Here is a 22,654-nt window from a genome sequence, read left to right as displayed (position 1 = left end):
CTTTCCCTCCCTCTCTTATTTCCTCCCCCTCCCTCTCCCTCTCCCTCTATTTCTCTTTCTCTTTCTCTTTCTCTTTCTCTTTCTTTCCCTCTCCCTCTCCCTCTCCCTCTCCCTCTCCCTCTCCCTCTCCCTCTCTTTCTCTCTTACTCTCTCGTTTCCTCTCCTAAACAAGCAAAAAAGAAAGTAATTTAAACATTAAACAAGCAAAAGGGAGAGAGAGAGAGAGAGAATGCACTTTCCCTCTCTTTCTCTCCCTCTCCCTCTCCCTCTCCCTCTCTTTCTCTCCCTCTCTCTCCCTCTCCCTCTCCTTCTCTTTCATTTCCTCTCCTAAACAAACAAAAGAGAACGATTTAAACCTTCAACAAGTAAAAGAAAGAGAGAGGGAGACTCACCAATGAGATATGGCGAGCGTGGGTGGCTTCTCTTTGCAACGAGGGCTCCTCCTCTCCTTCGCGAACAACGGCGGTGGCGGCGGCGGTGGCGGCGGCGGCAGCAAATCTCTTCCTCTTCTTCTCTCACAAAGACTTGGCTCTCTCCCTCGCTCTCGCTCTCAAAAGGCGAAGAAAGGAAAATGAAAACGGCGCTTTGGTTTCGGCTGCGCTTTTTTTCCCTATGGCGTCGCTATTTGCGACGCAAATAGTGACGCAAATAGCGACGCCATTTGCGACGCCAATAGCGACGCTGATAGCGATGCCGATATCCGCCGTCGCTAATCGGCGTCGCTAATTGCCCAATTTCTTGTAGTGGAAGTTGCCACAGCAGCCTAGCTCACTGGCCTAGATTCTATCAAGTTCCTAGCATCTCAAACTAATAGGTAACTTGTTGGAGCAGTTGAAGCTCTCAGATCTCAAGGCTTGTGGCCCGAGACTAGGGAGCCATTAGAGAAACTTGAAGAGGCAGTGTAGAGGGCTTATATCCTCGTGGTCAAATTCTTGTTCATGATCTCTGATCATTGAAATAGGGTCAACATCCACCATAGCCATGGTGGGCATGGGACAAAGGTTTAACTCTTGACCTTCCTTTTGGCATGACTCTTCATTAATATGCACTACGATTCTTTGAGACAAGAAGGGAGCATAAAACTTTGGTAGCTTATCACACTAATTTTGATGGATTAATGATTGATTGAATGAATGTAAATGTATGTGGTTCCTGTAGACTTCTTGCTTATGCAAGCTATGAAGCTATGGCGAACTGAAAGGAGTTGGCTTCTTGTGAACAAGGCTCCATCATTGCTAAATCCATACTCTTTATGGTATGCTTACTACTGCTCGCAGTAGTAATGTTAGCAAACACTAAAGGATTCCAATGTATGTCAATCATTCTTTTTCCTTGCACATGTGCAAATCTTGAAAGGATTATTACATCCAACATCCTTTAAAACCTAGCTCTTTCCTGTTGCATTCATTTTTTGTCCTTTCTGATGACGTGATGTGAAGTGATTCTGACACATTAGGCTGGTTTAGACACAACTATTATAGAATACAATATAGCCATGACATTGAGAAGTGAGTTCAACATCATGAACTATTGAAAGGCCTCTTCATCTATGCTACTTTGGTTCAAAATGATTCAAATTGCCAACAATGTAGTGTGTGTGAGAATTAATGGTTGTCAGTAAACATTGAAGTCACTCAGATTCAAAAGAACTTTGCAAGTTACATCTAAGAGCATTTGAATAGTCATGGATCCAAGCATAGACCTTCCTCTATGTTTATCGAGTTGGGGATAAGATGAAATATTTGTATAATAATCCTGATATAGGAGATTTATGATAAGTTGAATAGGTTGTAATAGCAATCACTACAAGATATAGGTCTCATACCGACATTCAAAGCAACGAAAATGTTCATAAAAATTTGTCCCCATTGTCGCTAAAAACGTCGATATTAGCGACACCATAGAACCATCACTATCGGCATCTCTATGACCGCCGCTATTTGTGACGCCCATAGCGACGGTTTGCAACACAAATTGCGACACTAATAGTGACACGTGCAGTAAATTTACGACACTAATGCCATCGCTCAAGAATTTTATCCACCTACAAGCTTCTATAGTGCCTTTCATGTTAGGAATTCATTGTATAGCACATAGAATGTACTTGGCCTATAAAATAGTTAATGAGGTTGATAGCGTTGCAAAGGTGGAGCACTTGGTTAGTGGATCTAGTAGTTTTTTTTGTAGGAGTTCCAAATGATATTTATAGTTCCTAGAGATGGCGAAGGGTTTAACAGAGGGTAGAAAAGTATTGAAGCATGTGAATACATGATGGATCACCTTGTACTTGCAAGCTAGGAGATTATTAGAGGAATACCCATATTTAGTAGGACTCATGGATAGATTGGCAGCTCAGAAGTCAAAGGAGACTGACAAGGCATTAGAGCTTTTAACAACTTTGACAAATTTGAGACATTACTTACATTGATAGGTATTCAATGTTTTTGGAGTCAATATACTACTTGTACTTTTTTTTTTCTAAGTTTGATATCTAATATTTTGTATCTTTGTTTTATAGGAATTGTTTCTTTGCTTGTAGAGCTTAATGCCCTTTTCGTGAAGCTTGCTGAAAAGAGAACAATGTATATGTCAATTGAATATAGCAATATTCAAAATATGGTATGCTTGGTATTATATTCCTTTTATGCAGATATGAATCATCCTTTGTACGATGAGAGATTCGAAAGATGGCATAAGATCATAAACTTTCAATCAAAACCTAGCAATAGCTTTTTAAAGATAAAGAAAAATGGTACAGTATGCATCAAAGTAGATTTAAGGTTCGTACATCTTTATGTCTTTAAGAAGCGAGTTCAAGGATGGCTTATTAGAAGACAGCGTGTAAAGATGGAAACTTTTAATAACGTAGTGGAGAGTGTTAAAATCACATTATCACAAGTTGCACAGTTTGTCTCACAGGAAATAAGAGAATGGTTTTCAAGAGATGAACTATTGGGGAGACAATGTCAATAGTTTATCCATAATTTTGGAACCATCAGCAATACATCCGTGCTCTTCAAGCATATTTCAAGAAAAGAATTCATGTTCTTAAAGATCACTTTGGAAAAATGTTACAATTTCAAGGGTTTGATGCAACCTTCTTGGGAATATATGGAGATGTACTTTTGCAACAATCACAATGCTTTGGAGAGACCATGTGGTATCAATTTATAGAACTTGTAGAGCCTACAAAATCAAGTGCAATTACTCGATTATGGAACAGGTTGAGCATGATTCAAGTTCTCCAAGATCGTATGCCTGAATATTTTTGACTTGTTGACTTGGCTCAAACAATGATTTTAGGATCCATGGAGGATGAAAGAATGTTTAGTGTTACGGCCTTTTTAAAAAACAAGGTGCGCAACAAGTTAATAAGTACAAACTTGGATACTTGCATGAGATTGCATGTTTTCCATCAGCACTCTCAGTAGAGAACTTTCCCTATGACTGAGCTTTGGCATATTGGATATCAGTCACAATACTCGGTGAAATCAATTGGATATCAACACAGGGTCGACATCAGTACCATCATCATCAACAACAAAATTACATGAAAATGATGAAGTTCCCAATACTAATGGATGGCAAGCCTAAGATAATCAAGTTGCTCTTTGTGTAATCAACCTGAATGGTGAAGCTTTTGTAAAGACAATCCAAGTGAATGTTTCCATGTGGCTCATCAATACAATATTTATATGTATTTTCTCACAGGAAATTTGAGCTTTAATCAATGTGTATTGACTTGATTTACCTTGCTTTAGTTGTATTATTTTCTTTGTAATAACATGGTCATTGGTTGAATTATCTTTCATTCAATGTTTTTTATATGTTATTATTAAGAAAACTTTACCATCTTGAGTTTAAAAATAACACTTTAAATCTTTTATTAATTTATTATTTTCATAAAAAATATTCACCAACCGATTATAGGATATCTTTGGTTTAGAGAACAAATTGCCACACTTTCAAAAGCCTAAAATACAAGTTTCGCCACATATTCTATAGCATGAAAGTATACATTGGCTCTTAAAATCATCTGTGGTTGATATGTAAGTGGGTCCAGTATGGCAACTCATAGAAGACTGAGAACCGTCGCATTCCGTTTGGATGCAATTTTGTGTGGACCAATTTTAGCTCATACCAGCTTTGGGCGTTCATTCGTGTTGGAGGTTATCCACGAAAACCTTCCCTCAGTTCATGACCCTCCGGCAAAAAAGTAGCATGTCCTTGATATATCATCTTCTTCATGGTTCCTGACTTTCTCGAGTCTAACTGTGGCCCACACAATGGACATGCATGATAACCTGAGGTGACCAGACGTGTCCCAACACCTCTATCCAATGAATACAAACTTGAACGAGCCATAATAGATATTACTAACTAGAACGGAAGCCTACTTACCTGAGGACTCCCCGAATCCCGAAAAGTCATGCATGGTCCATATGAGAATGGCTCGTATATTGGCGAACCACCGACCGTCACGCTTGCTCATATATTTCACGGCGACCCCCTCCTCCCACAAAATCTTAAGCTCATTGGCTAATGGATGAAGATACATGTCAATATTCTTGACTTTGTAGTGGTCAGGAACGAGTAAGCTAGGAATGAGGTGTCATTTCTTCATAGAAAGCCATGGTCCATAGATGGAGTCCAATGAAGAAAGGACACCTCATCCTTAGCTTGCTCGTTCCTGACCGCTACAAAGTCAATAGTGTGTCCTTTCTTCATTGGACTCCATCTATGGACTATAGGCTTTCTATGAAGAAAGTCAATAATGAATCCATTTAACTTCTTACAATGTGTGTCCTTCATTGGACTCCATCTATGGATCTATTCTACGCATGTCACGTTGTCAAGCTCGCCATGCTGAACGTACGAAACATGTGATGTATATGAGGGATAAGTGAAAAGTTTCTAAGAACTTTTTGAGGGATGGTTTGCCCTTGTAAGTCCTGTTGATACCTGTGAGAATCACACTTTGGGCATGTCTCCATAGTCTCATAGTCGCCTCGAAATAGCACGTAATCATTGACACATGCATGGATGTTGTTGTAGTGGATGCCAAGCTTTTATAAAACATATCATGCATCATCACGAGACTCAGGTATAGTATTTACAAGTGGTAATATATGATACTTTAGCAACGTGAAAAGAAATCATAAAACACCTTGAAAAAGCACAATTTTTTTTAATGATGGTGTCAAAACGAAATTAACGAAGCATACATAGAGGGTACCTGAACAACTCAGTGACACTCGCATCATGCCACCCATATTTTACTTGCACACTTAGGAGTGCAAGCAGTGTCTTCACGCGAGATACTCAGTATCCATCATATAATGGTATGGATGCTTCCTCTCTATGTGAATCAAATGTCTTTGTATCCATGGGCATCAATGTATCGATCATTGCCTCCATCTCAGGCTCAAGATTGTAGAAAGTCTGAAAGGCTACCTGTCTCCTCTGGTATTGACGATATAGATTGGGTAGTGCCTTCCAAGTGGTGGATTAGCTCAGGCACTCCATCCATCGCACGCCCGTTGTCAAAGAGTTCGTGCAAGAGCTGCAGAACACGGGGTTCAAGGTACAGCAAGAAATGAGGCTAACAAGAAGAATTTAAATATTGGATGTCAAAGTTCACTATATCATAATCGTAGAGTTTCAACAAAGAAACTGTTCAAACCCATGTTCTTGATATGCTGTCATGAACAGTTTTGATATTTCAACAAGTACTGCTCCAAGTAAAGACTTGCACGTGGTCGTTCAACTGTAGTAAGCCATGTTTGAAGATGAAAACTCTGTCGAGAGGATTGCTGAGAATGGGAACTGGGTTACTGAAATTTCAGCCTAAACAGAGCCTTTGGGATACTTGCAACATGGAAGTTGGTTGCTCTTTCAGATTTACTTTCCAAGGAAAGACCTTTCTCAATGTCATGCAGCATTCAAAGAGTTAAGGTTCTGCTTTGTAATGTCTGGCTCATGCACATGAAAGTTCATAATACCTCCCATGCAAAGACAGAAAAGGGCCACTTCAGCATGCCTGATATCTGGTAGCAAATGCCTGTTCATCAAGATATACCACACAGAGTCTGCTGCACGTGGAAGTACTTAGAGTGCCAATTCTACTCTCCGACTCTTCTTCTCTAGTAGAACAGACAAGGAAGCCAGAGCTCCACCAAACTGGCAAGCAAGCCCCCAGGAAATGCTACCCCTTTTGCATGGCTTCAGGAGTTGAGATTCAGGCACGCTGTGAAGAATTATGCGACGAACGATGGAATCAAAGTTCTGATACAAGCAAACAATGTAGACATTCATGCACAGTGCTGGAATGAGAGCCTGGCATAGTCCGATTACAAAATGTGTAGACAAGTCTGCAAAACTCTGTACAGCTAAAAGAGAAATTGATATAATCCCCACAGCCATTCCAAGAACAGTGTGAGGCCTTATGAAACGATTGAATGCATTTGTCCAGGTTGCAATATCCATAAAAGCATTGCTGGCATGATCTGGAACAGTTCCAACTGATGGACCTTCTTCATCATTCACTGGCCTTGCAGTAGCAAAGCAAGTAAACCTTGAAATTTTCCCGCGGCATCCAATGCCTTCACATATGCTTCGGTGTGCATAGAGATGACGGTTACTAGAGGTTCCATATGAGATGCGCTGTTGAAGAGACTTGTATTGTCAAGTTGACTGAAACTGCGATCCTGCACTGCGCCAACGCCACAGTCGATGATGATGATACTGAAGATGATGGATTGCGATTGCAAGCGAGATCAGCTGCTCCTCCACAAATTGACGAATTGCCCACATTCCAGCAGGCGCTGGCCCTGAAGAGTTGCCGCCCTCAGACTGCATAAACAAGCTTCTTGATGTTCTCGTTGATGGTGTCATGATCAAGGACCTTCTTCTTGTTGTGGCAATTAGCCATCGCCAGTACAGCAGAGGAACGCTCCCTTATTCTTCTTCTTACGACTCAGAAAACTTAAAACGACAAAAGCTCCTAGTATACCACAGTCGTGAGTTTATCATATTGCGTTGCTCTGATTGGAATTCACCAGCGTCTTCTACAGGTTGCTGACTTTGTGCTGCAGCATTCATCTTAAGACGGAGATCCCTACTTCCGCATCAATCCACAAGCTCTGTAGATCACTCACATCACCCTATTGGGAGCATGAATTCCGCTTGCTCAATTGATGATTCATGATTGAATGCCGTCTGACACGTGAAAGTACAGGACAGGATCCATCCCTCGGCCATCAAAATCAGTGCTTCGCTTTTGCTGTGAGTGGTGCCTCTGATCATCGCCACACCTGACAGAACCAGCAGCTCCATTCGTAAATATCCATCCCCAAAATTCCCGTCAGAGAAGTCCCTCCATTTCCCTCTCTGTCAATCCTCTGTTTTTCCCTATCCTCCAGCACTCTCTTCCCGTGTATCCTCCTCTCTGATCTCCTTTAATTCGAATTCTTCCCCCCCCCCAATTAGCATTACTCCCCCTTCCTTTTCGTCATTCTGCGTCCCACTCTGTTCTGCCTTTTCTGTCTATTTCCCTCCTTTCACTATATCAAGCTTTTTCAAAAAAAATATATATCCCCTTTTCTCCCAGAATAGACACAGCATCATCATCCACTTAATCTCGTAATAAGGGCATTCATTTTGGTTCATGTTCTGCATAAAGCTTTCACGGTTTTCGACCCCATACATTCTTGTCAGATAACCAAAAGATCAATTGCTTCTTCTGTTAGCTTGATTCATAACAAGCAATGGATGTATCCATAAGACTTTACAATGTAAAAGCTTTCACATATTACCCTCTGTTCGTCTCCTTGCTTCTGACGTAGTGATTTTCCACAACATCTGATGTCTGACATCTCTTTGCAATCAGCATTTCAGTCCTATTGACGGAATTCATCCTCCTCGCAACCTGTTCAGCCACTGTGACGACCTCTGACAGTTTATATTTGCCTCTGATAGTTTATATACTATCAATCTCTCATGAGGATTTCAGTGAGAAAGGAGCAATGGTGAATGAGCCTGTAAGCAGGCTAGAGGGCAGTGCCTTGGCTGTTATTCAAAGCAGCAGGACAAAGATCCTTTGGCATCAGTTTTTCATATTTTTCTAATACACGCACATCATGCATCCAAACAAAATCATGCGCATGCACTAAGGGAATATATACATTGGATGCGGATTATTAAAATGCATCACACAAACAATGAATCACACGCGGAGATTAACACAAATGCACAACAAAAGAAATGGAGGTGTATACGACTCGGATGCGCAGCATCACGACACCGTAAACTCTTTTAACTAGCCACAATAGGTGCACTCCTCCTTGGGATGAGGCGTCACCTCCTTATAATAAATTTTACATCCACATCCAATGTTTTTGTATATGACATTCAATTAATTTGTGAATACAATCATGATTGATATACACTTTTCTTACCATTTGCTCAAAATCTGAGATCGTATGATCAATGATCTCCGATTGAAACTCAGCAAAGCATCGTACGTGTTCTATAAATAATCAAAATTTTCATCTAATTGCCAGCTTACATTGAGAGCAAGGACATGGGACATGCTGATTAAGATATGCCTTGCAATCTTGAACATAACGGCCTTTATCATTTTCCATTTGGTTTACATTACGACAAACAATTTGTTTTTTTAATCATTCTTTTTTCTTTCTTAAATTATTTGAGAAGGGATTTCTTCTCTTGTAACTCAACAAAATTAATGTCAACTAAAGTCTTGGTTTCCTCCCCCTTTCTTTGTTTCTCCTCGTTTCTTTGCACCTTTCTTTGCGCTCTTCGTTTTATGTTCTCTCCCCTTTTCTCTTTCATGTTTTCTTTGTCTTTCATGTTTATTCTCTCTTTCTCGTTTGCTATTCCTCTTCCTTTCTTCTACTTCCTCTCTTATTTTCTATCTTTCTTTTTCTCTCTCTCTCTCTCTTTCTTTGTTTCCCCTCTTTTTGTTTCTCTCCACCCACCTACAAGCCTACAGTATGTAAAGTCTAATATGCTATGCATGGGGGTGAGGGACTAGCTACCCTACGTCGCCGTCCTGTGGTATTGCACCAGACCTCGCCACCTTTTTTCCTTTGTGTGCAACTCGATATGCAAAGTGTAGAAGGAGGTAGTGCAAAGCATGTCAAGAAAACCATCCATTCACCTCTAAGTCCAATCTCTCTTTCGATTTACCGAGCCTAGAGACGCATGCCTTTTGCGCCTTCCCGAAGCATCGAACAAACCCAAGATACACCCTTAACAATATACATATATATACATATATATACATACATATATATATATATATATATATATATATACTACTACTACTATAAACAAGAAAAGAAGAAATGAAAGAACAAGATCTTACCCTCTCTTTGTTTTTCATTCATTCCTTCTCCTCTCTCCCTCCCTCTCTCTCTCTTTCTCTCTTTCTTTATTATGTTTCATGTTTATTCTCTCTCTCTCTCTCTCTCTCTTGTTCTTTCTTCCTTTTTCTCTCTTCTTCTCCCTCTCTCGTTTCCTCTCTTTCTTCCTCGATACACATCATTCTTAACAAAAACAAACATAAGAAAATGAGAAAAAACAAGAACAAACCAAGAGGGAGCAATACACTCAACACAAAGGCTTGAGGATGGATTCAGCGACTCCTCTTTGGGATGGCAGATCCTCTTTGCCCTTTGTGCACTTCCTCCTCTTCTTCATGAATGGCGGCGGCAATAGTGAGAAGGTATCCTACTCCCTCTTTCTCTCTCCCTCTCCCTCTCCCTCCCAAACGCATGATGTAGTTTGCTCTCTCTTTCACTCTTTTGCGGCAAAATGCTGCACTCAGGTTTCAACCCATTTTTTTTCGTCTGAGTATCATCACTATTTGTGTTGCAAATGGCCATCGCTATTCCCATATATCCTTGTAGTGAATCTTGAGCTTTTTAGTAGTTATTGTTTAACCAAATGGTTTTGGTGGTCATTGTTTGAAGAGGTTTTATAAGACAGTAAGCTATCTTCTTTGATTGGTCAGGTGTCAATAAGAGTGGTGAACTAGAGAAACATAATGATAGTGCATTTTTAGACAGGAAAGGAGAAGAATATGCTATTATTTTTCATTTAAGGACATGGAGTAATACCTCTGCATTGGAAGGAATGATCTCTCTTCCTCTTGTGCTTTCATTAGAAGCCTGCAAATGCAGTTGCCCCTTTCAAGATTTTGTTTAACCAAATGGTTTTGGTGGTCATTGTTTGAAGAGGTTTTATAAGACAGTAAGCTATCTTCTTTGATTGGTCAGGTGTCAATAAGAGTGGTGAACTAGAGAAACATAATGATAGTGTATTTTTAGACAGGAAAGGAGAAGAAGATGCTATTATTTTTCATTTAAGGACATGGAGTAATACCTCTGCATTGGAAGGAATGATCTCTCTTCCTCTTGTGCTTTCATTAGAAGCCTGTAAATGCAGTTGCCCCTTTCAAGATTTTGTTTTGTGTTTGGTTTGCAAATGCAGTTGCCCCTTTATTAGAAGTCTGCAGATGCAGTTGCCCCTTTCAAAATCCAAACAATTTTCCTCTTTAAGGGGAAAGAAGGCCATGTAGCATTTGTTAGTTTATTGCTGTGTGTACAGTCACATACACTACAAACTTATGGAAATAGGTAAAACTTTATGGTACTAGATCCCAATTTACCAACCCTTATAATATTGGATTTTGAGAAACAGTAGCTTTGGTAAATGATGTATTTTTATTCCATTCTAATGACTTGATCATGTGTAATCTTTAACATGCAGTTACTCTCCGATGATGTACACAAGGAAAGATGCATCTCTACAGTAAGCCCTTGTCTATGTCAAGAAAGGAAAGACAAACTAAAGGCTCCAAGGTAAGTGGAATGGAGGTTTCTTGTCCTTTCAGTAAAAAGCTTTTTGGGTTATGGGTTGAGGATTGTTATAGGAAAAATTAAAAAAAGATATGATAGGGAAAGGAGGAAGCTTATCCTTCTTTTAATGCATCTACAGGGAGGTGGATACAAACTGTAAATCACATTCTTCTTTCTAATTGAAGCCACAATTAGATCCTCGAGGTATCATGAAGCTATTTCCTATAACACACTTAGTAAAATGAAAAGGATATTCATAATCTCATGCTGCTTGTTTGTCATCGTAGGGCTGGTCTTCACTTTTTTTCTTATTGCCTCAAGTGTCTATGTTGTAGAAAGGTGGGATTGCCAATTGTGTTACTTTGTTTAGTCTCGCTACAATGGTTGCCGTCCATTATTTATTTGGGCCGTACCTGCACAGGCTGATGCAAGGACTTGGAGAGCAGGATATAGAACTTGAACTTCTCTCATGGATGGGAACAATAATCAATATGAGCATATGCATGTTGGATATACAGCTACTAAAATCCAAGCATCTCTTTGCATCATTTGATGTATAGGATTAGTTGAACTATGTTGATATAGAATAGATTTCAAACAGAGCTGCTTCTCTTATTGTCAATTCCAAAAGTTCTTTCCCTTTCCTTCAGAAGTAAGTCAGATTCGAGGTGGAGTATTTGACCAGCAAATGAAAGCAATTTGATTAGAATAAGGTATGCCTTCAACTTCAAACCACTGACTAAGTACTTTTTTCGTTTTCGAATCACTATATGCCACAACAAGCCATGGCATGCCATTGAAGTAGTTATCAAAATATTCTTGGTCTTCATTAGATGAGATAAACACAACCTCAAATTCCTTGTTTTTTTCCCTCAACTGATTATAAATGAATGTCAACACTGGTGTGAATCTTTGGCATGGTGGGCACCAATGTGATGAAAAGTACAATGCAACAATTTTGCCTGCTAAATCTGCAACTTTGACCTATTCTCCATTCTTTCAAATCACATAATCTTGTTCATCATGGACTAAAAGGATTTATAGATTCTGATTCTCTAATATTTCCTTTGTAGCTTTATGTAGAGCATTGATCTGCTCATCATTTGCAACTTTATGTAGAGCATCGATATGCTCATCATTGTAAGGGAATGCCTCTGCTCCCCATCGCTCCAACAATCTAGAATGAGCTGTTTTAGTCAAAATAGTAACAGTAGTGTTGAAAACTACTGCTCAGTTAATGTTTTGCACAGTGATAATTTTGAGAAGTGGAACTTGCAGATGAATGTTAATGCAATAGTTAACACATTATGTGATAGCATCATTGATGCACAAAACAATGGTGCTATCATGCCCAAGAACAAGACATTGGTGGAGCTTAGATCATACTCTTATGTTGACTATCAGCGTGAAGGGTCAAAACCAAAGATGACCTATAATGACTTTTGCCTTGTTCGTCCAATTCAAAGACTCTTAGACAAGACAAGTCATATAGGCCCAAAGATAATAGGTACCAAAATAGCAGTCTCCACCTAACAACCAGCCACAACTTTGATGCCAAGTGTAAATATAAACATCCACCTAACCGACGGGTTGGCACCATCAATAAGGTGGATCAGGGGTGACTATCCCCAGAGGATTAGCCAGCCAATGCCAAGTATTATCTAAGAACAGGTGCCTGTAGGTTTAGAGCAACGTGTAGATACCATCACCCTCTTGAGAAAGTTGAAGTGGCAGGCCATATTCAGCTGGCACCATTAACAACCTGGATCAGGGGTGACTATCCCCAGAGGATTGGCAAGTCAATGCTAGTACTATCTAAGAATAGGTGCCTGTAGGTTTGGAGCAATGTGTAGATACCATCACCCTCCTGAGACAGTTAGAGTGACAAGCCCTATTCAGCTGAATGTTCTGAATCTACCATTACGGTCAGGTGAAAAGGGTTGTGCATTTTACCTGGGCCATTGAAAATATGGAATCACTTGCAAGTTTAATCACCCAACCCTCAAATATTACCCCTATTCTTTTACCCTACCCCGAGGGGGTTGTTCCTATGCCACCATGGAGTCCTTACCAGCAAGCTCCACTTTCATTCCATGAGGGACAGTAGCAAGCAAGCTACATGTATGTGCCAGCACTGCCAAAGCTTGTTGCCATGGGAATGTTACTCCCATTCATTCCTAGCTCCCCATCAATCATATTACCAACTCCACCATCTCCTTCCACTTCTGGGCCTCTAGAAGCTATGTATCCAGAGAAGCTTGGTAAACTGGAATGCCAATACTATGTGAAGATAGAGGAATGTAGGTTTGATTTACAATGCAAGTTTCATCATGCAGCTGACCGGACCATCTCCCAGCATGGAAGTGTGTTGAGTCCTATGAGTCTTCCATTGAGGTTGGGAACTCCTCCCTATAATTTCTACAACTAATTTGGTTACTGCAGGTTTAGACCTACATGCAAATTTGATCATTCCATGCCATCTACATACTCTCCATTGGGAGCATCTGTTGCACCTACTCATAATTTAATGGTTTACTTTGCTATTCCTTTCACTTGATGGCATGCAAGGCAACCAAGAATTCACCCTTCTAGGTTCTCAAGCCCGATCCTTATGGAAAGCTATAAGGCAAAACCCTTTTTTCAGCATATTGCTCATTCTAGAAAACTTTACTTGATCAGCATAAGTGACTCAATTGCAGTGAAGATTGAGAAAGTTAAAGACACAAAATGGCAAGGTCTTATGCCTACTCTAGGTGTGTTGTCCACTCTCTAGTCTTCAATGTTACATGTCTTCATTGTTGCTTACCATGTCTCTACTTGTGTATATGAAGTTCTTGGATTTGTGTGGCTAAAAAGGGAAAACTAAAAAAAAATGACTAACTAGATCAAGAACCTAAGAAACCCTGATACCACTTGTCACGGAGTGGACTAGAGTGGAACAAAGAGAAGAGAGAGTATAGAAGAGAGAGAAGATGAGGTGCAAAAGAGAGAGAAAGAGAGTGATGAGGAGAGAGAAATATTAGAAAAGGAGAGAGAAAGAAAAAAAGGGAGAGAAGGTAGCCATGAGAGCTAAGAAAGAGAGAAGATGAAGGAGACTTGTATTATAATAATGATCATCCAAAATCAAGTCCCTTACACCTTTTGTACTAGCCAGTTAGCTGGTATTTAATCCCTTTTTTTTTCTCTCTTACGGATTTCCTTTGCAAATATCCATTAAGAAAAGTAGACTTCACATCAAACTAATAAATGGCCAACGCCTATAATGACTGGCTAAGGTATGAATGGCTCTAATGGTAGCCATTCGAGCTATAGGTGCAAAGGTGTCATGGAAATCCACCCTCCCATTTCTGACAAGGAATCTAGCAAGGAACATGCCTCCTACTATGTTTCTTGTCTCAGGAACGTGGACAGGAAACGCCACGTGGCACCAACTTGCCCAAGTTGATTGCTCGCTCGATTTGCGCTTGCTGGCATTTACTTCCGCTTGTCTCAAGTCTCCTTAACTGTTGTGCTCTTGCTTTTGCTCTTGCTTTGTGATCGTATAATAGGTTAATAAAATTGCATATATATAATCTTTTTCATGACATAGGAAAAAAATTGTATATAAGAAAATATTATCTATTTAGGAACTTTTTCTTGACATGGAGAAAAAAGCCTATATAGTGAAAAATTCTTACCTAATCTATTAGATATGTGTTATGTCTTATTTGAAATTAACTAAATAATCTCTATATAATTTTCTAGTTGAATATTTGCTATATAATTTCCTACGTAGAAATTCATATGAGTAAGAATATGCAAACTAAGAAAAATGCAATATTTTCAAGTTAGAGAAAAAAATTAGAATCAAATAAGAAATTTCATATATAAGAAAATTACCATATGTAGGGAAACATATGAAAATTCTTACGTAGAAAAGGAAAAAAAAAAGGAATTTCCTATCAATTCCCTAGTTAAAATTACACATAAGTAGAGAAAGTAATTTCCCTATGTAGGAAAAATTTCCTATGTAGGGAATTCCATATGCGATTCCCAAGTTTCTCTATGAAATGTTCCATTTTTCCTATTATTTACTTTTCCTACTTATGTGTAATTTAAACTAGGGAATTGATAGGAAATTCCCTTTTTTTCCTATGTAGGAAATGTTTAAAAGTTCATTGTGATGATCTTTCTTCATTTTAATCTCTACTCATCTTTCTCTCCCTTTCCCTTTATTTGTTTGCCTCCCTTCATCTCTCTTTGTCCATTCATTTTCTCTCCATGTCCCTCTATCTTTCTCTATACCCCTTTTTATTTCTCTCCCCATCCCTCTTTCTCTTTCTCTCTTCCCTTTTTTTATTTACCTCCCTTCCTCGTTATTTATTTCTCTTTTCACCTTTCACATTCTCTTTCTCTTTCTCTTTTTTTATTTGCGTCCTTTCATCCTTCTTTCTCTCTCTCTCTCTCTATATATATATATATATGTGTGTGTGTGTGTGTGTGTGTGTGTGTGTGTGTGTGTGTGTGTGTGTGTGTGTGTCTCCCCCATCTTCCCTCCCCGCTCTCACTTCTTCTCTCTTTTCCTTTCTCTCCCTTCTATTATCTCTCTCTCTCTCTTTGTTATCTTTCCTCTTTTTTCTCTCTCTCTCATTCTCTCTTCATTTTCTTTCCTTCTTCTCCCTCTCTTATTTCCTCTCTTTCTCTCTCAACACATCTCATCCTCAAGAAAAACAAACAAAAGAAAAGAAGAAAACACATGAACAAAGCAAGAAGAGGGAGAAAGAACACATCTCTTCTCAACGTCCCTTCTTTCTCCCTCGTGCACTTCTCCCTCTTCTTTGTGTATGGTGGTGGTGGCGATGGCAATGATGAGAAGCTGTCCTTCTCTCTCTTTCCCTCTTTCTCTCCCTCTCCCTCCCAAAGCCACGATCTCTTTCGCTTTCTCTTGAAACTGTTTGTGGCAATGCCACACTCAAGTTTTCGGTGCTTTTTTTTTCTTAGAATGGTGTCACTATTTGTGATGTGATGCTATTAGTGACACTAATAGCAATGTCATTGTTTTCCATTGCAAATGACTGTCACTATTTGCCCATTGCCTTGTAGTGTCATTAGTCTTTTCACCTCCTTTTGTATATATTTTGAGCATGTTCATCACTACAAGGAATTGGGCAATTAGCGACGCCGATTAGCGACGGCGGATATCGGCATCGCTATCGGCGTCACTATTGGCGTCGCAACTGGCGTCGCTATTTGCGTCGCAAATGCATCACTATTCAACTGGCGTCGCTATTTGCGTCGCTATTTCGACGCAAATAGCGACGCCAATAGCGACGCCGCAGGGAAAAAAAGCGTGGTCAAAAACCAGAGCGCCGTTTTCATTTTCTTTTCTTCGCCTTTTGAGAGCGAGAGCGAGGGAGAGAGCCAAGGTTTTGTGAGAGAAGAAGAGGAAGAGACTTGCTGTCGCCGCCGCCGCCGCTACCGCTGTTGTTCGCGAAGGAGAGGAGGAGCCCTCATTGCAAAGAGAAGCCGCCCACGCTCGCCATATCTCATTGGTGAGTCTCCCTCTCTCTTTCTTTTACTTGTTGAAGGTTTAAATCGTTCTCTTTTGTTTGTTTAGGAGAGGAAATGAAAGAGAAGGAGAGGGAGAGGGAGAGAGAGGGAGAGAAAGAGAGGGAGAGGGAGAGGGAGAGGGAGAGAAAGAGAGGGAGAGTGCATTCTCTCTCTCTCTCCCTTTTGCTTGTTTAATGTTTAAATTACTTTCTTTTTTGCTTGTTTAGGAGAGGAAACGAGAGAGTAAGAGAGAAAGAGAGGGAGAGGGAGAGGGAGAGGGAAAGAAAGAGAAAGAGAAAGAGAAAGAGAAATAGAAATAGAGGGAGAGGGAGAGGGAGGGGGAGGAAATAAGAGAGGGAGAGAAAGAGAAAGAGAGGGAGAAGGAGGGAGAGTGCATTCTCTCTCTCCCTCTCCCTTTTGCTTATTTAATGTTTGAATCACTTTATTTTTTGCTTGTTTAGGAGAGGAAATGAGAGAGAAAGAGAGTGAGAGGGAGATGAAGGGGAAGGAAATGAGAGAGGGATAGAAAGAGAAAGAGAGGAAGAGTGCATTGTATCTCTCCCTCTCCCTTTTGCTTGGAGGATGTTTAAATCACTTTATTTTTTGCTTGTTTAGGAAATGAGAGAGAAAGAGAGATAGAGAGGGAGAGGGAGAAAAAGAGAAAGAGAGGGAGAGGGAGAGAGAGAGGGAGAGGGAGAGGGAGAGGGAGGGGAAGGAAATGAGAGGGTGAGAGAAAGAGAACGAGAGGGAGAGGGAGAGGGAGGGGAAGGAAATTTAAGATAATATACTTATTGATAATGGTATGCAATGTGCTTTGCCATGGGCCACATACTTCATCAAAATGAACCCAAAATTATTGTTATAGAATAAGAAACCCTTAAATTGAGTATAGGATAATTTCTCTTAGGTCTTATGACTATGAGTAGAATTGATTGAAATAAATTTTATTACTATAGTTATAAAAATTTCATAGATGGCGCGCATTAATTTTAAAATGGATTACTTATACTCAAAGCCGAGATATAACAAATAATTATCTACCGGGACAAACAAATAGTTGAGCATGATACAAGGCCGAGATATAATATCGGAAAATCTCTCGACTACTATATACAATGCAAGGTTTATGGTCAACTTGCAACTTGACGTACATCTCCATAAAGCTATCCATTTAAGTCTCGTTTGCTGTAATGTAGATAAGATGGCAAACGAAGAAGGTCTTATTGTTCAAGACCGCGAGACGTATCTTAATCAGCGTGTCCCATGTCCTTGCTCTCAATGCAAGTTGGCAATTAGACGAAAACGCCGATTGTCTATAGAACACGTATGACGATTTGGCGAGTTTCAATCTGAGATCATTGATCAGGCGATTGCAGATTTTCAGCAAACAGTAATTTGAAGTTAGCATTTTTCATGCATTGTACTCTCAAGATAATTGGAAACCATACACAATAAGATTGGGTCTTATTGGCAAATTTTGTATCCAGGGGGGTGATGTCTCGACCCAAGGGGGAGTGCACCCTTTGCAGCCAATTAGAAGAGTTCGTGGACGTGCGATGGATGGATTGCAGGAGCCAATCAACCACTCGCAAGGCCCATCTATACCGTCAATGCCAGAGGAGACAGACAACCTTCCCGACTTGTCTACAATCTTGGAGCCTGAGATGGAGGCAATGATCGATGCATTGATTCCCATGGATGTTGAGACATCTGACCCGCTTAGAGAGGAAGCATCCTTACCATTATATGATGGGTGCTGAGTATCTCGGTTGAAGACATTGCTTGCACTCTTAAGTGTGCAAGCAAAATACGGTTGGAGCGATACGAGTGTGACTGAGTTATTCAGGTACCTTGCACACAGACTTCATTATTTTTTTCTTTTTAACAGTATTATTGCAAACATGGATGGATTTTTCAAGGTGTTTTATGATTTTTTCAGGTTATTGAAATATCATATATTGCCACCTGCAAACACCATGCCTGAGTCTCGTGATGATGCACGACATGTTTTACGGAAGCTTGGCATGGACTACAATAACATCCATGCATGTATCAACAACTGCATATTGTTTCGAGATGAATACGAGACTATGTCCAAAGTGTGGTGCTCACAGGTATCGACAGGACTTGCAAGGGCAAACCATCCCTCAAAAAGTTCTCAGACACTTTCCGCTCATCCCCCGCATAAACCACATGTTTCGCACGTCTGCCATGGCAAGCTTGACAACGTGGCATGTGCAGAATAGGTCCACGGATGGAGTGCAACGAATATCAGCAGATTCACGCGCATGGAGCCACATTGACTCTACCTTCCCAGGCTTTGTGCGAGAGCCAAGGAATCTTCAGCTCGGTCTCGCCATGGATGGTGTGAACCCATTCGGTCTGCGCTCGACTTCTTACTGTGTGTGGCCTATAGTGCTTGTCAACTACAACATTCCTCCATGGCTTTCTACGAAGAAAGGACATCTCATCCTTAGCTTGCTCGTCCCGAGCCGCTACAAAGTACAAAATATGGACGTGTATCTTCGTCCATTAGTCGATGAGCTTAAGATTTTGTGGGAGGAGGGGGTCACGGTGCAAGATATGAGCAGGCACGATGGTCGGCGGTCAGCCAACATTCGAGCCATTCTCATGTGGACGATGCATGACTTTCCGGGATTGGGAGAGTGCTCAGGTGAGCAGACCTTTGTTCTCACTGGTAATATCTATATTTTATTTCATTCAATCAAGTATTCACTAGGTCGTGGATCACCTTGCAGGTCTGGTTACCTCAGGTTATCATGCATGTCCATTGTGTGGGCCACAGTTAGACTCCCGAAGGTCACGAACCATGAAGAAGATGGTATATCAAGGACATGCCGCTTTCTTGTCGGAGGATCATGAACTCAAGGAAGGTTTTCTTGGACGACCTCCAGCACGTATGAACGCTACAAGCTGGTACGAGCTGAAAATGGTAAACCCGGAATCACATCCAAATGGAATGCGACGGTTCTCAGTTTTCTACGAGTTGCCATATTGGACCCACTTACAGGTCAACCACTTGTTGGATCCCATGCATATTTTCAAAAATGTGGGCAGCTTGCTATGGGACCACATCACAGGAAAGAGAGACACTATAGGGTCACGAATGGATTTAAAGGAGGTAGGTAAGATGGAGGCGCTTGAGTGCTGAAGGGGGAGTGCAACTTCCTAGCACTCCCTGGGTTTTGTCTAGCAAAGAAGGGCGCATTGTGAAGCAAATAATCAAGTCTATCCGCACTCCGACGGGTATGATGCGTTCTCTCAGGTCTGCATTTTCTAAAGATGACCAAATGTCTGGCTAAAATCCCATGATTGGCATAAGATATGTCAGGTTTGTGAACAGAATGGATTTTAATTAGCATGGACATTTTGAAATTTGAAAAGTGACCATTATTCTTAATGCTTTCTCATTTGTGGCAGTTTGTCCTACCGATCGCGATCGCGGGATGCCTAACTCCAGAAATTCGCGGGGCCATTTACAGGTTGTTGACTTTGATGCAATGGATCTCACAGAAAGAGATTAAGATGTCCTCTATTGAATCCGCAAGGCGGGGAGCAGTTGAGACGGTCTGTCTCTTTGAGAAATACCTGCCCACTAGCATGTTCACGATACAAGTTCACCTTCTTGTGCATCTTGTGGACGAAGTGGAGATTGCTGGACCTGTCCATACGCGATGGATGTTCTTCTTGGAGCGCTTCATGAAAACCCTGAAAGGCTTTGTGTGACAACGAGCTCGTCCGGAAGGTAGCATGGCGGAAGGTTGGTTGGTGTTAGAGGCGTTAGTGCATATCTCACAATGGATACCAACGGTGGAACCAGACAATGAAATGCTATGGACGCTGAAGAACGATGAGAGGCTGACTGGAGATGTGGTGGTTGGAAATGGGGTAGAAAAAAGAATGGATGCCTCAATGAAAGAGAAGGTGAATCGCTTTTGTATGTTGCACCATGCCTCCATGGAGACGTGGCTCGCCAAGTACCAGATTGCAAGGCAAGATCGAGAGGAAGCGCGAGCTGAATTTCGACGCAGTACGCGTCACCTACTGATTCGATATCCCGAAGGCATGGAGGAGATGCCGCGGTTTATGTCAACACGATGGTTGCATGGAGCCTTGATCGCAGCATCCAGCGAAGGGACAGAGGTCTCAATGGAGGAGTGGGAGTTCTCGAGGGGATGTAGTCCAAAGGTAATGAGGGGTTTAGAATGTGTCGTATCTAAATTTGCTTGCTACATCTAATTTGAGTGTTTCAATGTGCAGTACAAAATATATAGTGCAGCGTGGTCGCGCGGACGGCATTTTCGGGTGGAGCGTATTGACCAAATGCACTCCACAATGGAATGTGGTTTCATGGCAATGTTTGAGCAAGAGAGCCGGCGACGAGCAACGGATCCGAACACGGTTGTGGATGAGATGGAGTATTTTGGGAACTTGCAAAGTATTATTACGGTGGATTACCGTAGCTTCTCCATGATAATATTCGATGTGCAGTGGTTCAAAGTGGTACTTGGAGGAGCTGGCACAACAGTTCGACGAGGTCCATCTGGATTTCTCGAAATAGATTCCGAAAAAAAATGGATGGATTTGCGCGACACCTTTGTGTTGCCGGCCCATTGTGAACAGGTACAAATAGTCATTTGCTTGCTAATTGTAATACGACATGGTTTATGTCACAATGGTTTGAAGTCGCTTTGTAAGTGTTTGTGAATAGGTAATCTTCTATCCAAATCCCCGACAACCTCGATGGTGGTATGTTATACCTTTAACTCCTCGAGGTGCAAGAGTATACGATCAAAGCGATGTTCCATGCATAGATGAAGAAAATATGCAAATAGAGGGATCGAAATTACAAGGGGTGGAGGCCACCGCAAGCTTGGAACCCGCATCGGCTAACAATGATGGAAATACAGAAGTTGTAGAATTTTTTGAGAATGAGGCAGACTTGTTCTTTTGTAGTGACATATCTATCGACCTTCCAGTGTATGCAGAGTTGTGTCAGGAGATTAACATGGGACCATAGAATACTTCATTCTTGGAGAATTGTATTACTCAATTCATTGTTTAGATCTTCCATAAAGGTAGATAAGATATGCATTTTAAGAGGGATTTTTCAAAAATGATTTATATTAATGTGCTTTGTATAGTTTAAATTGATTATTCTAACATCATTTGTTATCTGTGCAGGTATCGACATTTTCAGGATGAGTCGAGGGATGAGCGATGAGGAGTTTCAGGACATGATGGCACGCATGTCTCCAGATCAGCTCGCGAGATTCAGAGAGATGGCAGATCAGGAGCTGTCTCGTTCTTCGTCAGGGCGCTCTGCTAGATCAGCTTCAGCGCAATCAGATGCTTCAACTTCGAGCAGACGATCTCGACGCTCGCGACTTGGGCCAGAGGGAGGGACTGCGACTGCAGGAGGATCAGGGGGGTGCTGCTGTGGAGACACGGACGCGGTGTCTCCGTCTCGTCGTTCAGCTGGAGCTGCGTCACCTCCAGGATTTGTCACACCCGTGGGGACGTCCACTCCAGTTACTCCGGCTTTTGCGCAGCCGTCGGCAGATGGCACGCCTTTTGGTGGCACTCCTTTTGGTGGCACCCCCTTTGGTGGCACCCCTTTGGTGGCACTCTGGGAGAGGGTACCCCCATCCGTACACCGGATGTACAGGGGTCTCCTGGATATGCCCAGGAGCGTGGACGGAGATAGGAGAGGGCCCATCTTAGGCATACTCCTAGGGGTTATGGATACCTAGTGGATGGCAGGTCAGGAGCCATCATCATGAATGATGAGGGGAGGAGGGTGATGGCTCGCATGAGGGAGTTGTGCCAACAAGTTTTTCGGCACAACGTCCTGGATCATTGGAGGAACATACCGGAGGGGAGCAAGGAGTACATAGTAGCATCCTTGCACGAGGAGTTCCCAGTGCCAGCTGCAGTGGATAGATTCTCTACGGGCTGGATGATGGATTGCATGCGTGCATACATGTCACATAGACGATCCGACGCACGCAAGGCATTCAAGAGTGGGGCTCCAAAGCCCGAGTGGTTAGATGCAAACGACTAGCGCCGACTGAGGGAGGAGGCTACAAATTCGCCAGGACGTTGGAGTCAGCAGCGGGAGGCGGCGAGGGCACGAATCGAGGCTAGATCGATACATCATCTTGGGAGTGTCACGATTGTGGGAGAGAAGGAAGGAGTCTCACTTGTAGCTTTCTTGCTTG

General features: G+C 41.5%; 1 long non-coding RNA gene and 1 pseudogene across 1 annotated transcript; both read left to right on the top strand.

Moving 5' to 3' along the window:
• Positions 1-8,024: 8,024 nt before the first annotated feature.
• Positions 8,025-13,440, top strand: LOC148032657 (zinc finger CCCH domain-containing protein 33-like; annotated as a pseudogene).
• Positions 13,441-20,898: 7,458 nt separating this feature from the next.
• On the top strand, positions 20,899-21,667 carry LOC148032656 (uncharacterized). Its single transcript, XR_015691762.1, has 2 exons — positions 20,899-21,056; positions 21,618-21,667. It is a non-coding gene; the product is annotated as an uncharacterized LOC148032656 (long non-coding RNA).
• Positions 21,668-22,654: the final 987 nt, after the last annotated feature.

The sequence above is a fragment of the Lygodium microphyllum genome, chromosome 8 (assembly GCF_053477565.2).
Source record: "Lygodium microphyllum isolate KBCC chromosome 8, Lygodium_microphyllum_v1.1.10, whole genome shotgun sequence".
Taxonomy (NCBI): Eukaryota; Viridiplantae; Streptophyta; class Polypodiopsida; order Schizaeales; family Lygodiaceae; genus Lygodium; species Lygodium microphyllum.
The sequence above is the reverse complement of the archived record's forward strand: the minus strand, read 5'-3'. Positions and strand labels throughout refer to the sequence as shown.